The sequence below is a fragment of the Trichechus manatus genome, unplaced genomic scaffold, assembly GCF_000243295.1.
Source record: "Trichechus manatus latirostris isolate Lorelei unplaced genomic scaffold, TriManLat1.0 scaffold00168, whole genome shotgun sequence".
Lineage (NCBI taxonomy): Eukaryota > Metazoa > Chordata > Mammalia > Sirenia > Trichechidae > Trichechus > Trichechus manatus.
The window spans coordinates 2,139,070-2,154,893 of record NW_004444104.1 but is presented as its reverse complement, the minus strand read 5'-3'; the positions used below and the strand labels follow the sequence as shown (position 1 = coordinate 2,154,893).

The 15,824-nt window shown below is 40.3% G+C and overlaps 1 pseudogene; it reads left to right on the top strand.

The window, feature by feature from the left end:
• Positions 1 to 304: 304 nt before the first annotated feature.
• Positions 305 to 15,824, top strand: part of LOC101348641 (ubiquitin carboxyl-terminal hydrolase 10 pseudogene) — a 35,083-nt pseudogene continuing 19,563 nt past the window's right edge.

Below are 15,824 nucleotides of genomic sequence, written 5' to 3'. Positions count from 1 at the left end.
ATTTCACTGGATATATGGCAAAAAGACACCCAGAGCTGAATTCTTCTATAGTTAGCTTGCGTCTTACTTTATTTCACTCTGAACTTTCAAGGGCCAGCTTCAAAACCTTGTCAGGTTTTGAAAGGGTAGAAGAAGTTAAGGACGACCCCATTTCCAGTTAGGTACGACCTCTCTCTCTGCCTTTTCTGAGCAGAGCAGTGACTTTAGTCATACGCACTGCCTGTGTAGCATGATAAACCCGATAAAAAATGAAATTGCAATACAATAAGGACAGGGAAGCCTAGATTTTACAAATGTACCAGCCATGGAGGTAAGCTAGGGCTTACCTTCTGTCTGGATGGCATTTGCAGGCTTGTTTCTAACAAAAGAACCCTGGTGGCACAGTGGTTTATCACTCAGCTGCTAACCGGAAGGTTGGTGGTTCGAACATACTAGCTGCTCCTCAAGAGGAAGATGTGGCAGTCTGTTTCCATAAAGATTACAGCCCTGGAAACCCTATGGGGCAGTTCTACTCTGTCCTATAGGGCCGCTATGAGTTGGAATCAACTCAATGGCAATGGGCTTGGTGTTTTTTTTATTTCTAACAGGGTATGTTCAAGACAGTATTTTAGACTGTGAAAGGCAGCCAGGAGAATTTGAAGATTTTCCCTGACGCGTTGGACAACTAATAAGGTTATGAGTGAAATGTGTTCCAAAGACTCAAATTATTCAAATGATGTGGTCATAAAATAACAGGGTCTAAAAGGAAGCCTGCAAGTCTTGGAGTCAGTGCCTTTCCCCTAGCTGGACTACACAGGGCCTGCTTTGTAAAAATGGAGATCAATGCCACACTTTAAGGTGGCCAAAAACGAAGATTCCACGGTTTCCAGCAATCAAAGTTTCAGTGTTCACCGACTGTCAGAACTTCAAAGTCCTTTTATTACCTTCTTAACTTCACTCAGGAGTACCTGGGTGGTGTAAATGGTTAACACACTCAGCTGCTAATAGAAAGGTTGGAGGTTCGAGTCTACCCTGGGGTGCCTCGGAAGAAAGGCTTGGCAATCTACTTCCGAAAAATCAGCCATTGAAAACCCTATGGAGCACAGTTCTATTCTGACACACATGGGGTCGCCATGAGTCAGAGTCGACTCAACAGTAACTTTTTTGTTTTTTTACTTCATTTATTCCTTTATACTCTGCCTTCAAAAATGATGGAGCATAGTTGTCTGCTTTTCTTCATGTAATATCTTTTCATTTACTAGTCACCTCTTGGCCCTTTTTTGAGTAAAACTCTGTTCATTGTTTCAGGAATACTTTCCAACAAAACCTGCCCTTCAGCATCTTGAATTATGGCTTCATTACTCTTCCCTGAGCAGTTCTTCTTGAAACCCTATCCTATTTACCTCTAAGTGTGATCCAAAAACCCAAACCCATTGCCATCAAGTCGATTCAGATTCATAGCAACCGTATAGGACAGAATAGAACTGCCCCACAGGGTTTCCAAGGCTGTAATCTTTACAGAAGCAGGCTGCCACATCTTTCTCCTGCAGAGCGGCTGGTGGATTCGAGCTGTCGACTTTTCGGTTAGCAGCTGAGTGCTAAACCACTGCACCACCAGGGCTCCCTCTAAGTGTGAGGCCCTGACTATACTCTGAAATATGTCTCCTGAAGAATGTGTGTCCAGTATACTTGGCGGAGCTTTCTCAAGGAATACCAAAAACTTCTGAAATGCACTCTTTGGACATAATCCAGCAGCTTTCCATAATGGGTGGTTTCAGAAACAGGTTCTTGTGTAGGATAGCTATTGTTATCCCAGCCTGTTATCCCAGCCAAGAAAGAATGCCTGTTTCTCAGACCAGTGCATACTTCATTAATAAGGGATGGGTGCCAGTACCTGGAGTTTGAAGAGTCAGCTTTGAAAGCTGCTGCAAGTTCCCTGAAGGGCAGAGCTATGTATCTCCCTCTCTGATGGGAGCCAGACATTTGTCTAACTGACCAGTGTGCAGATAGACTGGCACAGACTCCACTGCTGCTTCCATAACAACTTGAATTACATTCTCACCCAGATGCACCCTCCTTAAATTAATGAACAAAAGAACTAAACACAAACGTGTAAGAAGTGAGGGGGAAAGACTGTGACTGTTTATGATGTCTCCAGATTTTGACACTCATTGTACTATGCTAGTACCGAAGAAGAGAAGGGCAATGAAGTGGCTGGGAAGTTCCCAACCAGTCACCAAGCATTTATAGGTCACTTACGGTATGCCCAGGAGTCCCTGGGTAGTGCAAACAGTGAAGCGCTCAATTACTAACCAAAAGTTTGGTAGGTCAAACCCACCCAGAGGTTCCTCAGAAGAAAGGCCTGGTGATCTGCTTGTGTAAAGATTTTTGTTAGGTTGTTAGGTGCCGTCGAGTCATTTTTGACTCATAGTGACCCCGTGTATAACAGGATGAAACTTTGCCTGGTTCTGTGCCATTCTCACAATAGTAGGTATGTTTGAGCCCATTGTCACAGCCACAGTGTCAATCCGTCTCATTGAGGGTCTTCCTCTTTTTTGCTGACCCTCTACTTTACTAAGCATGACAGCCTTCTCCAGGGACTGGTCCCTTCTGATAATGTATCCAAAGTAAGCTGGATGAAGTCTCGCCATCCTAACTTCTAAGGAGCATTCTGGCTGTACTTCTTCCAAGACAAATTTGTCGTTCTGACAGTCCATGGTATATTCGGTATTCTTCACCAACACCACAATTCAAATGTGTGAATTCTTCTTTGGGCTTCCTTTTTCATTGTCTACCTTTCACATGCACGTGAGGCAATTGAAAAGACTGTAGCTTGAAAACCCATGTAATTTTCAAGATCACAGCCTTGAAAACTCTATGGAGCACAGTTCTACTCTGTAATGCACAGGGTCGCCATGAGTCAGAATCGACTCGCTGGAAACTGGTTTGATTTTTTTTTTTTTTGGTTTTCCTATACGCTCAGTGCTGAAAGGGGCGCAAAAAGGTATACCATTCACTTTCTCCTTAAGCAGCGTATAATCTAATTCAGGATAAAACAGATAGGAACAGATGTTGTTGTTAGGTGCCATCGAGTAGGTTCTAACTCATAGAGACCCTATAGGACAGAGTAGAACTGCCGCCATAGGGTTCCCAAGGAGCAGCTGGTGGATTTGAACTGCCGTCCTTTTTGTTAGCAGCCGAACTCTTAACCACTACACCACCAGGGCTAATAGAAGCACAATTTAATGTTTCTAGAGACGCACGAGCCACCCAGAAACAACTGCTCATGGTGCCAGGTTCTTTAGGGATGAAAATGAGCATTCTGTTGTACAGTTTGTGATCATTAAAGTTAGGAATATGCGTAAACCAATTTCAACATTGGGAAATATACATTGTATTTTATCTTCTATTATGGAATCGTACATGCCTACATGAGTAAAATTTGTCTTTCCTGAATCTGTAAACTTAGTTCTCACGTAAGAATGACGTTGTCGCACTTCTCCTCAAATGTTTGTATTTAACATCAGGATAAGCCTGCACTAATTTCTTGGATGCCTGCATGCATTTTTCATCAGGTATATATCCACGTTGTTTAAGAAGGAGAATCTATCTGAAAGAACTTCATACACTTTGGCCCTTCTTTTTGTGCAGGATTCAAGTATGTAAATAATGGTGTAGTATGTGGTTACGTGAAATTGATCTCTGGCACTTGATACTTCTGGAGCACTTCCATCATTTACTTATTTCTTTCGAATGCCTCTACGGTGAACTGCTTGATAATCAGTATTTGGAATTATTTGTTTTGTTGTGTTCTTAAAATTTTCGAAATCTTCTCTTAAATTATGTAAATACCCTGTTAACGACTGGTAGAGAAACCTGTGCATGTCTTTAAATTTACTCCTGAATCTTGGAAAGCTTGACTGGTCCGATAAAATGCTGTAGTATATTATTCCACATAACCAACAAATACATCCTCTAGTGTTCGCATTTTGTTGGCGATGTTTTTGGCTTCTCTTTTGGTATCTTCTTTTTGTGTCTGGTCTTCAGCAATATTTTATAAGGCGTCTAGAATCTGAGTGTGCAATTCCAGGACTGTGCTCGTTGGTATAGCATGTGCTTCCCAATATGTATTAGACATTTTAATCCCCGATCATTGCCTGAATATGTTTTAAGAACTGCCCATCAGTGAGTAGAGGCAGCAAAAAATGTGTAGAGTGACTGAACAGTAGAAAAAAGATCAACTGCTTCCGGACAATGATCTACCATGCTACATCCCACAAGATTAAATGAGTGTGCAGCACATGTATGAAAATGGCATATTCATTATGTTCTAAAATTTTCTGTTGCATGCCTTTATAACACCCTGACGTATTGGCAGCATTGTCATAGGCAGCTTGCTTTTCCTTGTGTCCTGTCTGTTTGGCATCTCTATGTCTTTGCTTTGGGTAACGGATACCCCTGTTTTGTTGATGCCCTAAGCATGTGCTTACCTTGCTTATTAGGTAATCTGTCCTATGGTGACCCCATGCACAAGGGAGCTTAGCTCTGCTTAGTCCTTCGCCATACCCTTGATCAATTGCTGATTGTGCTGTTATGATCTATAGGGTTTTCACTGGCTGATTTTCAGAACCAGATCACTAAGCTTTTCTTCCTAATTCCTCTTAGTCAAGAAGCAGGTTGCTGTGATGTTGAACAGGTTTCATTACTGGTACGTTTAACAAATTCTTGGAAAGCCATAAAGAGACTGCCTGTGTATTCATTTTAAGGACAGAAGGATATGTAGGAAACTTAAGAATATAGTACTGTGTTGAGGGTTACAGCAGGGCACAGAGGAGAAAAACGCTAGTTAAAAACCCTAGATGCTGACAGAAGATTTGACAAAGCAAATGGAAGCAAATGGCTCATACCCTGAGATTGATGGAGGAAAATAAACATGGTGACTAGGAAGCCAGGTCAGGATGCAGAAATGTCCCCTTGAAGTTATACCACCGAGAAGCCCGGAGCCCCCTCCGCTCCTCACCCACTAGAGCTCAGTTCCTCAGTCCCATGATGATCAGCAGTGATTTGGAGCTGGGGCAGGGGGGCATCCTGAAAGGGGGAGTAGATGTCTCTTATTCCGTTGTTCCTGGCATTCCCAGTTGGAACAGTAAATTCAATTTTAGGGATGCTTAGTTCGAAGGTATGTTTTAGTATACTACTGTTTCACCAGTACATATTAGGCATTTTGGACTGGCCTGGGGCCCTACTCAGCATATATCCTATTTCTAAGGAAAATACGTGCCAAATTTCAAACAACTGAAATGCATTTTGGTTGCACAAAGCTTTTGTCAAATGAAGATTAGGACTACTGAAAATTGTGTTTGGATGGCTGAGGCATAGAGGAAAGGGTGCTGGAGGAAAATCAGGAGTCCTGGTGTGGGTCTCGTTTCTAATACAAATTAATATTTAGCAAGTCAAATTCCCGGGGATTTAGTTTTCTTATTTGTAGGAGGAGGGCTTTGATTAGATAATTTTTAAGATCCCTTAACCCGTTGCCATAGAGTTGATTCCGACTCATAGCAACCCTATAGTTCTAGAATTCTTTCTAAAAAGGAGCCTAAATGGAATGTCTTCTCTAAGAATCCCAAATGCTTCTCAAACATCAGTCCCTTTGCCTTTTACCCACGAGTCTTCCAGTGTCCCTAATGAGGTTGCAATGGTCAATGATAATATATCTCCCCATTTTCATGCACAAGGTTGGGAAAATCTCTCTGGGAACATTTTTAGAGGGGAGAATTTCTCAGCTCTACTTATTGTTTTGATTTATGGTTCGTTCATTTTGGTTCATAAAATATTATTGTCTTTCAGTGTTCTTGGCTTCTACATCTTGACCGTGAGAACTTCTCGGCCTTGCAAAAGCGTCAGAGCCACACAGAAGCCATATTTTGTAGAGATATCATGGTCTCTGGAGACAGCTTCTGTTTTTATTGTGTTAGACCTCAGGAAGACTATCTCAGGATGGACCCTCTACCCAAATCCCTGTAATTGGCTTTGATTAGAAACTGAGAAGATCTCCTTTTCTACTTATATGCAGTGAACTATGGTATATTCAAAGTGATGAACAGTTAACCATTACTTTACACAACATATGCAATCTTGAAAAGTTTTGAATTTTGTTAGCTGAATTTTTATCTCAAATGAACTAGGGCATCCAACTAAAATGATACCTGTACTGAACATGGAGCCCTGGTGGTGAAGTGGTTAAAGAGCTCAGCTGCTAACCAAAAGGTCGGCAGTTCAAATCCACCAGCTAATCCTTGGGAACCCTATGGAGGCAGTTCTACTGTGTCCTGTAGGGTTGCTGAGTCGAAATTGACTCAATGGCAACAGGTTTTTGGTTTATACTGAATATGCTAGCAAAATGAAGCATTCATTCATAATAAGAATAGATCTCTTAGTTTATACAGTTTATAACCTTGGGATTTTATTCATCAGGTTTTCTTTTAGTGGCCATGTCTCTATTTAGAGAGTAAGTATGATTTTAGAGACTGATCTGATCTGAAAATGAGGAACAACACTCTTTATAAAATACCTGCATTTTTAATGGGATGAAAGATAGCTGGAGTAATGTGAAAATCAGCAGTTCCCCTGATTGTAGGAATATTCTTTGAAGAAAAGTTTAAAGAGCACTTTTTTTTTTTTTAATTGTGCTTCAGGTGAAGGCTTACAGAACAAATAGTTTCTCATGAAACAGTAGTACACATATTGTTTTATGACATTGGTTAACAACCCCCCAACATGTCAACCCTCTACCTTCTTAATCTTTTTTTTTGGTGAAAATATACATAGCCAAAGATACACCATTTCAAAAATTTCTACATGCACAGTTCATTGACATTGACTACGCTTTTCCAATTGTGCTGCTGTTCTCACTTTAGATGAAGGCTTACAGAACAAATAGTTTCTCATTTAACGGTTATTACACATGTTGCCCTATGACAATGGTTAACAACCTCACAACACATCAACAGTATCCTTATTCAACCTTGGGTTCCCTATTACCAGCTTTCCTGTCCCTTCTGCCTTCTGGCCCTTGTCCCTGGACTGCTGTACCTCATTAGTCCCGTTTGGTTTTACGGGGCTGTCCACTCCCCAGCTGAACGGTGAACCTCAGAAATGACTTCACCACTGAGCTAAAAGGGTGTCTGGGGGCCATACTCTCAGGGTTTCTCCAGTCTCCTTTAGGCCAGTAAATCTGGTGTTTTTTTTTCTTAGCTAGAATTATGTTCTACATCCTTCTCCAGCTCTGTCCAGAACCCTCTGTTGTGATCCCGGTCAGAGCAGTCAGTGGTGGTAGCCGGGCACCTTGTAGCTGTACTGGACTTAGTCTGGTGGAGGCCTTGGTAGCTGTGGTCCATTAGTGCTATGGACTAATCTTTTCCTTGTATCCTGTTCTCTTCATTCTCCATTGCTCCTGAAGGGATGAGACCAGTGGAGTATCTTAGATGGCTGCTCACAGGCTTTTAAGACCCCAGATGCTACTCACCAGGGTAGAATGTAGGACATTGTCTTTATAAACTGTGTTGTGCCAATTGAGCTAGATGTTCCCTGAGGCCATGGTCCCCACAGCCCTCCACCCAGCAATTTAGTCCCTCAGGGAGTTTGGATGTGTCTATGGAGCTTCCATGACCTTTCCTTGTACAAGTTGTGCTGGTTTCCCCTGTATTGTGTACTGTCTCCCCCTTCACCCAAGGTACCACTTATCTATTGCCTATTTAGTATTCCCCCACAGCCCTCCCATCCCTTGTAACCAACAAAGATTGTTACATTTTGTGTGTGAACTTTTTCATGGGTTTTTACAATAGAGGTCTTATACAATATTTGTCCTTTCGTGATGACTTATTTCACTCAGCATAATGTCCTCCAGTTTCATCCATGTTATGAGATGCTTCACAGATTCATCATTGTTCTTTCAAGTTTAAGCACTTTTTAGAGTTAAATATCAATCATTGTTAGTCTGAGAATCTGCCCAAATAAATCCAATGTTGATGTTCAACCAACTTAGGCAGTAAGCCATTGAATCGGGCTCCTCCCACCCCGCAAAAGACATGATTTGACCAGTAAGAATTTGGCTATGCAATTATGTGTGAAAGCCTTGGATTTGGAAAGTTTGGTGTCTTGATTATCCAAAGTGTAGACAGTTTTTTCTCCCACAATAAATAACAGATGTAAAAATTTTCATTTCAAATTGGCTACTCTCCAAAACCACACTGCAAACTATATATTAAGATATTTAGGACAATAAACAAGAAAAGTTAAAATGCCACTAGTGAAGAGGACCTGCAGAAAGAAAAAAATAAAATAGGGCCGATTCCTTTAGAAAACAATTTAGGTCTTTGTTTTCATATTCAAAATGGGAAAAGTGAAAGAACCTTCCAAGAATGTTGACAAATGATAGAGTTTCTGTAAAAACTACCTTTTTTTAGTGGAATTTTTCACATTAACAGAAGGGAAAATAAAAGATCTTTTCAAGTGACTAATCAGAGGTCTAGGAGACAAATGTCAGCTGCTGTCTCACTGGCCCCCAACTTATGGTGGCCCTGTGCACAACTGAATAAAAGGCTGCCCAGTCCTGCGCCATCCCCATGATTGGTTGTGGATCAGACCATTGTGATCCATAGAGTTTTCATGGCTGATTTTCTAAAGTAGATTGCCAGGCCTTTCTCCCTAGTCCAACTTAGTCCAGAAGCACCGCTGAAACCTGCTCAGCATTATAGCAACACACAAGCCTCCACTGACAGATGGTGACTGCGCATTAGGTGCCTTGGCTGGGAATCAAACCTGGGTCTCTCGCATCAAAGGTGAGAATTCTACCGCTGAACCATCACTGTTCTCCTAAAAGACAACAGGAGGCAACACTATCAAGACTTGATGAGTATAATACCTGTTAAAATTTAATCTCAGGTACTTTGTGTTAGTTATGGCTTACTGGGTTTAGCAACATCAGAGAAAAAGTAGAAGTCTGAGGCAGCTGAAAGGCACCAGCCAACTGGCTCAGTGGGGCAGATAGCAAGTCAGACACATGGCCAGCGACCACCCCGGTGGAAGGAAGTGTCTGCCCATGGACTGAAGGCGTGGCAAGGGATATTTATTTTAAAATAGTTCATCCTTGATTATTTTGTTGGAAAGGGTGCATTTGGAATTTTCGTTGGGATCTGATTTATGAAGACAGATTACAAGGAGCGAGATTGTTCAAGCAGGTGGGCTAAAGTTATGTGTGAATTAGTCAAATGATATAAATCAGAATTTCTTTTTTCTCAAATTTTATTGTGTTTTAGGTGAAAGTTTACAGTGCATATTAGTTTCTCATTCAAAAATTCATACACAAATTGTCTTATGACATTGGTTGCACTCCCCACAATTGTTAGCACTCTCCCCCTTTCTGTTTCCACCGTGGGTTCTCCGTGTCCATTTGTCCAGTTTTCCTGTCCCTTCTATCTTTGCTTTTGGGCAGATGTTCCTATTTGGTCTCATATCTTTGATTGAGCTAAGAAGCACATTCCTCATGTGTTTTATTGTTTGTTTTATAGGTCTGTCTAATCCTTGGCTGAAAGGTAGACTTCAGGAGTGGCTTAAATTTTGAGGTAACAGGGTGTCCAGGGGCCATAGTCTCGGGGGTTCCTCCAGTCTCTGTCAGATCAGTAAGTCTGCTCTTTTTTGTGAATTTGAATTTTATTCTACATTTTTCTCCCGCTCTGTCCAGGACCCTCTATTGTGATTCCTGTCAGAGCAGTCAGTGGTAGTAACTGGCCACCATCTAGTTCTGGTCTCAGGCTGGTAGAGGCTATGGTTCATGTGGTCCATTAGTCCTTTGGACTAATATTTTCCTTGTGTGTTTGGTTTTCTTCTTTCTCTTTTGCTCTGAACGTGATGTATCTTAGATGGCCGCTGACAAGCTTTTAAGACCCTAGAAGCTACTCACCAAAGTAGGATGTAGAACACTTTCTTTATGAACTATGTTTTGTCAGTTGAGCTAGATGTCCCCCGAGACCATGGTCCCCAGCCCTCAGCCCAAGTAACTCGGCCCCTCAAGGTGTTTGAATGTGTCAAGGAAGCTTCTAACACTTTGCCTTGGTCAGGTTGTGCTAACTTCCGCTGTATCGTGTGTACTCTTTCCCCTCACCAAAGTTAACATTTGTCTACTATCTACTTAGTGATTTCCCCTCCCTCATCACCATCAAAGGTTTTTTTTTTTCTGTATGGAAGCCTTTTTTGAGTTGTTATAGTAGTGGTCTCATACAATAGTTGTCCTTTTGTGATTGACTTATTACACTCAGCATAATACCCTCTAGATTCATCCATGTGAAATCAGTATTTCTTACTGATACTTTTATTCAAGTGATCTTCTATTAAAACTTTAGTGTTCATCATAATTTAATTTGCTTATTGAACAACAGCAACAAAAAAAGATATGTCCCCACTATTTTACTAAAAATACACTTTTAAAAAAAAACAGAACTGATTATTTAAAATATGGATTTTCATAGTGGGAAAGATTTTGCCAATAATGGAAGTTTTTTAGAAAAGTAATATAAATAGCATCGTCAGTGATGAGATAATATCCATATGACTACAAGGAAGACCAGTTAATACAACTATTATTCAAATTTAGGCACCAACCACTAATGCCAAAAATGAAGAAACTGAAGATTTTTACCAACTTCTGCAGTTTGAAACTGATCAAACATACAATCAAGATTCATTGATAATTGCTAGTGATTGGAATGTGAAAGCTAGAAACAGACAAGAAGAAGGATCAGTAGTTGGAAAATATGGCCTTGGTGGTAGAAATAACACCGGAGATCACATGATAGAATTTGGCAAGACTGACTTATTCATTGGAAATACCGTTTTTCAACAACATAAATGGTGATTATACATGCAGACCTCGGAATACGCAGGAATCATATTGATTACATCTGTGGAAGGAGACAATGGAGAAACTCAATATCATCAGTCAGAACAAGGCCAGGGGCCGACTGCTGAACAGACCATCAATTGCTCATATGCAAGTTCAAGTTGAAGCTGACGAAAATTAAAACAACTCCATGCGAGCCAAAGTATGACCTTGAGTATATCCTACCTGAATTTAGAGACCATCTCAAGAATAGATTTGACGCATTGAACACTAATGACTGAAGACCAGATGATTTGTGGGATGACATCAAGGTCATCATACATGAAGAAAGCAAAAGGTCATAAAAAGACAGAAAAGAAAAAAAGACCAAAATGGATGTCAGAAGAGAGTCTGAAACTTGCTTTTTAACACAGAGTAGCTAAAGCAAAAAGAAGAAATGATGAAGTAAAAGAGCTGAACAAGAGATTTCAGAGGGTGGCTCGAGAAGACTAAGTAAAGTATTATAATGAAATGTGCAAAGACCTGGAGTTAGAAAACCAAAAGGGAAGAATATGCTCAGCACTTCTCAAGCTGAAAGAACTGAAGAAAATTTCTAGCCTCGAGCTGCAATTTTGAAGGATTCTATGGGCAGAATATTGACCGATGCAGGAAGCATCAAAAGAAGATGGAAGGAATACAGAGTTATTGTACCAAAAAGAACTGGTCAATGTTCAACCATTTCAGGAGGTAGCATATGATCAAGGACCGATGGTACTGAAGAAAGAAGTCCAAGCTCCACTGAAAGCATTGGTGAAAAACAAGGCTCCAGGAATTGACACAATACCAATTGAGATATTTCAAAAAACAGATGCAGCATTGGAAGTACTCACTCGTCTATGCCAAGAAATTTGGAAGACAGCTACCTAGCCAAATACCTGGAAGAGATCCGTATTATATGGACCACACACATGCCCATTCCAAAGAAATGTGATCCAATGGAATATGAAATTAGCGAACAGTATCATTAATATCACATGCAAGTAAAATTATGCTGAAGCTAATTCAAAAACAGTTGCAGCAGTGTCATGGATTGAATTATGTCCCCCCAAAAATGTGTGTATCAGTTTGGCTGGGCCATGATTCCTGGTATTGTGTGATTTTCCGATATGTTGTAAATCCTGTCTCTATGATGTGAATGAGGGAGGATGCGTGGCAGTAGTGTTAGTAAGGTAGGACTCAAATCTACAAGATTGGATTATATCCTGAGGCAATCTCTTGAGATATAAAAGAGATAAGTGAGCAGAGAGACAGGGGGACCTCATACCACCAAGAAAGCAGTGCCAGGAGAAGAGCGTGTCTTTTGGACCCAGGGTCCCTGCACAGAGAAACTCCTAGTCTGAGGGAACATTGATGAGAAGGCCAACAGAGAGAGGAAGACTTTCGCTGGAGCTGACGTGCTGAATTTGGACTTTTAGCCTACTTTACTGTGAAGAAATAAATTTCTCTTTGTTAAAGCCATTCACCTGTGGTGTTTCTGTTGTAGCAGCACTAGATGACTAAGACAAGCAGTATATCGACAAGGAACTGCCAGAAATTCAACCTGGATTCAGAAGAGGATGTGGAATGAGTAATATCATTGCTGACGTCAGATGGATCTTGGCTGAAAGCAGGGAATACCAGGAAGATGTTTACCTGTGTTTTATTGACTATGCAAAGGCATTTGACTGTGTGGATCATAACAAATTATGGATAACATTGCAAAGAATGGGAATTCCAGAACACTTAATTGTGCTCATGCGGAACCTGTACATAGACCAAGAGGCAGTTGTTCAAACAGAACAAGGGGATACTGTGTGGTTTAAAGTCAGGAAGGGTGTGCATCAAGGTTGCATCCTTTCACCATTCTTATTCAATATGTATGTTTAGCAAGTAATTTGAGAAGTTGGAGTATGTAAAGAAGAATGTGGGGTCAGGTTTGGAGGAAAACTCATTAACAACCTGAGATATGCAGATGGCACAATCTTACTTGCTGAAAATGAAGAGGACTTGAAGCACTTACTGATGAAGATCAAAGACTAAGCCTTCAGTATAAATTACACTTTAACATAAAGAAAACAAAAATCCTCACAACTGGCCCAATAAGCAGTATCATGATAAATGGAGAAAATATTGAAGTTGTCAAGGACTTCGTTTTATTTAGATCCACAATCAATGCCCATGGAAGCAGCAGTCAGTAATTAAATTGCATTGGGCAAATCTGCTGCAAAAGCCCTCTTTAAAGTGTTTAAAAAATAAATATGTCACTTTGAAGACTAAGGTAAGCCTGTTCCAAGCTATGTTATTTTCAATTGCCTCATATGCAGGTGAAAGTTGGACAATGAATAAGGAAGATCAAAGAAGAATTGATGCTTTTGAATTATGGTGTTGGCAAAGAATATTGAATACACCATGGACTTCCAGAAGAACGAACAGATCTGTCTTGGAAGAAGTACAGCCAGAATTCTCCTTAGAAGCAAGGAGGGTGAGACTTCGTCTCACTTATTTTGGACATGTTATCAGGAGGGGCTAATCCTTGGAGAAGGACATCATGCTTGGTAAAGTAGAGGGTCAGCAAAAACGAGGGAGATCCTCAAGGAGTTGAGATCACACAGTGGCTTCAACATTGGGCTCAAACATACCAAGGATTGTGAGGATAGTGCAGGATCGGGCAGTTTTTCATTCTGCTGTACATAGGGTTATTATGAGTCAGAATTGACTTGATGGCACCTAACAACAACAATATGAACTCTACTTCTTGATAAAAAATTGAATTGTATTAATTTTTAAAACAATATATTTATACGCTATAAATATTAAAGGTAAAAAAGAGCATACCATTTAAAAAAAAAAAAATAACATTCTCATGCAAATAACATGCCCACCATATAACGCATGGCATAGCGTACTTAACAAAAATAGTGCGGGCAGGGTTGGGGCCGGGGGGGAGGTCGGCCAAAAAAAAGGTATAATGAGTGCATTATTTGCACAAAAATACAGTGTATGATAAACTGAAGAATCACCTCCTCTCTCCTCCTGCCTTCCACCTCACTACCATCTTCTGGCACCCAGCTCCCTCCTGGGAGGTAGCCAGTATTACTTTCTTCCATCACCTCTTACTTTTATACAAGTGATAATGTATATTATACACAGTATTCTAGACCCTTTTTTTCACCGAGTGATATATCCTGGAGATTATTCCATACCAGCACGTAAAGCAGTTCTTTGTTCTTTTTAATGTTGCATAATACTTTGTTTGATGGCCGTAACACACCATACAAACCAGTCCCCTGTTGATGGACTTTTACATTATTGCTATGCTTCAGCAACTAATCTTGAGCATACTCCATTTCACACATGCGCAAGTATATCTATTAGAAAAGTTTCTTGAAGTGGATTTACTAGAAGAATATGTTAAGTGTATATGAAATTTGGCAATATTGCTAAATTTCTCTCCATGGAGTTTGTATTAATTTACACCCAGTGTATATAGTGTCTGTTTTTTCCCTACACACTGTATTTAGAAAAACTCCTTTCTGTATGCGTCTCTGATAGGTGAAAAATGGTGTTTCACTATAGTTTTAATTTACATATCTCTTATTTTGGGTGAACTCTGAGTCTTTTCATATATTTCAGGGTCATTGGGCCATTGTATTTCTTTTGGTGGTGCCTGGGTGGTACAAACCGTTAACACATTCAGCTGTAACTGAAAGGCTGGAGGTTCGAATGCACCCAGAGGCACCTCGGAAGAAAGACCTGCTGATCTCCTTCTGAAAAATCAGCCATTGAAAACCCTGTGGTTCACAGTTCTACTCTGACATACATGGGGTCGCCATGAGAGAGGGTCAACTGGATGGCAACTTGTTTGGTATTTCTTTTACTGTGACTATCTGTTCATATCCTTTGTTCATTTCTCAGTTGGGTTATTGGGGTTTTTCTCCCATCTTCTTTATATTGGCTGTTGTTGAAAAATTTGTTTTGTTTGGCATCTTTAGAACAGCCTGTGGGAGACTTCTGGAGCTCTGCTATGAAACAGGAGCTTTGTTTGAGAAGAGTAAAACCTGTTTTTCAACACTATTGATCAAATACTGGCTCCGTGACAATATATTTTATTAAGAGGACAGTCTGATGCTGTCGGAGGCTTTATAAAGTTGTTACTATTCAGAAGAAAGAATATCTGTGAGAGAGTATTATAAAAAACTCTATTTTCCCAACATGTTTTAATATTATTTAGGATATACTTGTGTTAGCTCTTAAAAGTTGGATGTATACAGCCAACATAATAAATAACTTATCTGACCTGAAAAATGAGCAACAACAAAAATAGCATATAGTTAAATTTCATTTAGTCCATATACCAAGGCTGTCTACATCCTGGATACCTCATGCTCAACATGCCCCAAACTGAGCTTATCACTTTTAATTATAAAGCATTTCCTCTTCCTGTATCTCCCATCTCAGTTTTCCAAGACATCTCCTGCTCTTCTCCATATCCAGTGTATCCACCAATTCTGTCTACTAAACATCCCTCAAATATCTCTACCTCTTGTACTACCACCTGGTCCAGACCACTATCCATGCTCTATTGGGTTACAGCAACAACTGCCAATGGATCCTTCGCCTCCAGACCTCAATAGTTTGCCTCTGTTCAATAGTTCTCTGATCTGTAGCCAAGAGTAAAGTTTATAAAATGCAAATCCCATCACCACATCTCTGTTTAAAACTTGTTGATGCTCTCCCACTGCATTTGGGATAAAGTTCAAACTCCTTAACTTGCCTTCGAGGCCAGCATGCCCTGGCCTGCCCACCTTGTCCTTCAATTTCACTTACCACACCCTCCTTCCTACATTCTGATATACTCACAGTGATCTTTCCATTTCTTTCTTTTTTTTTATTATTTTTTATATTTTATTGTACTTCAAGTGAAGGCTTA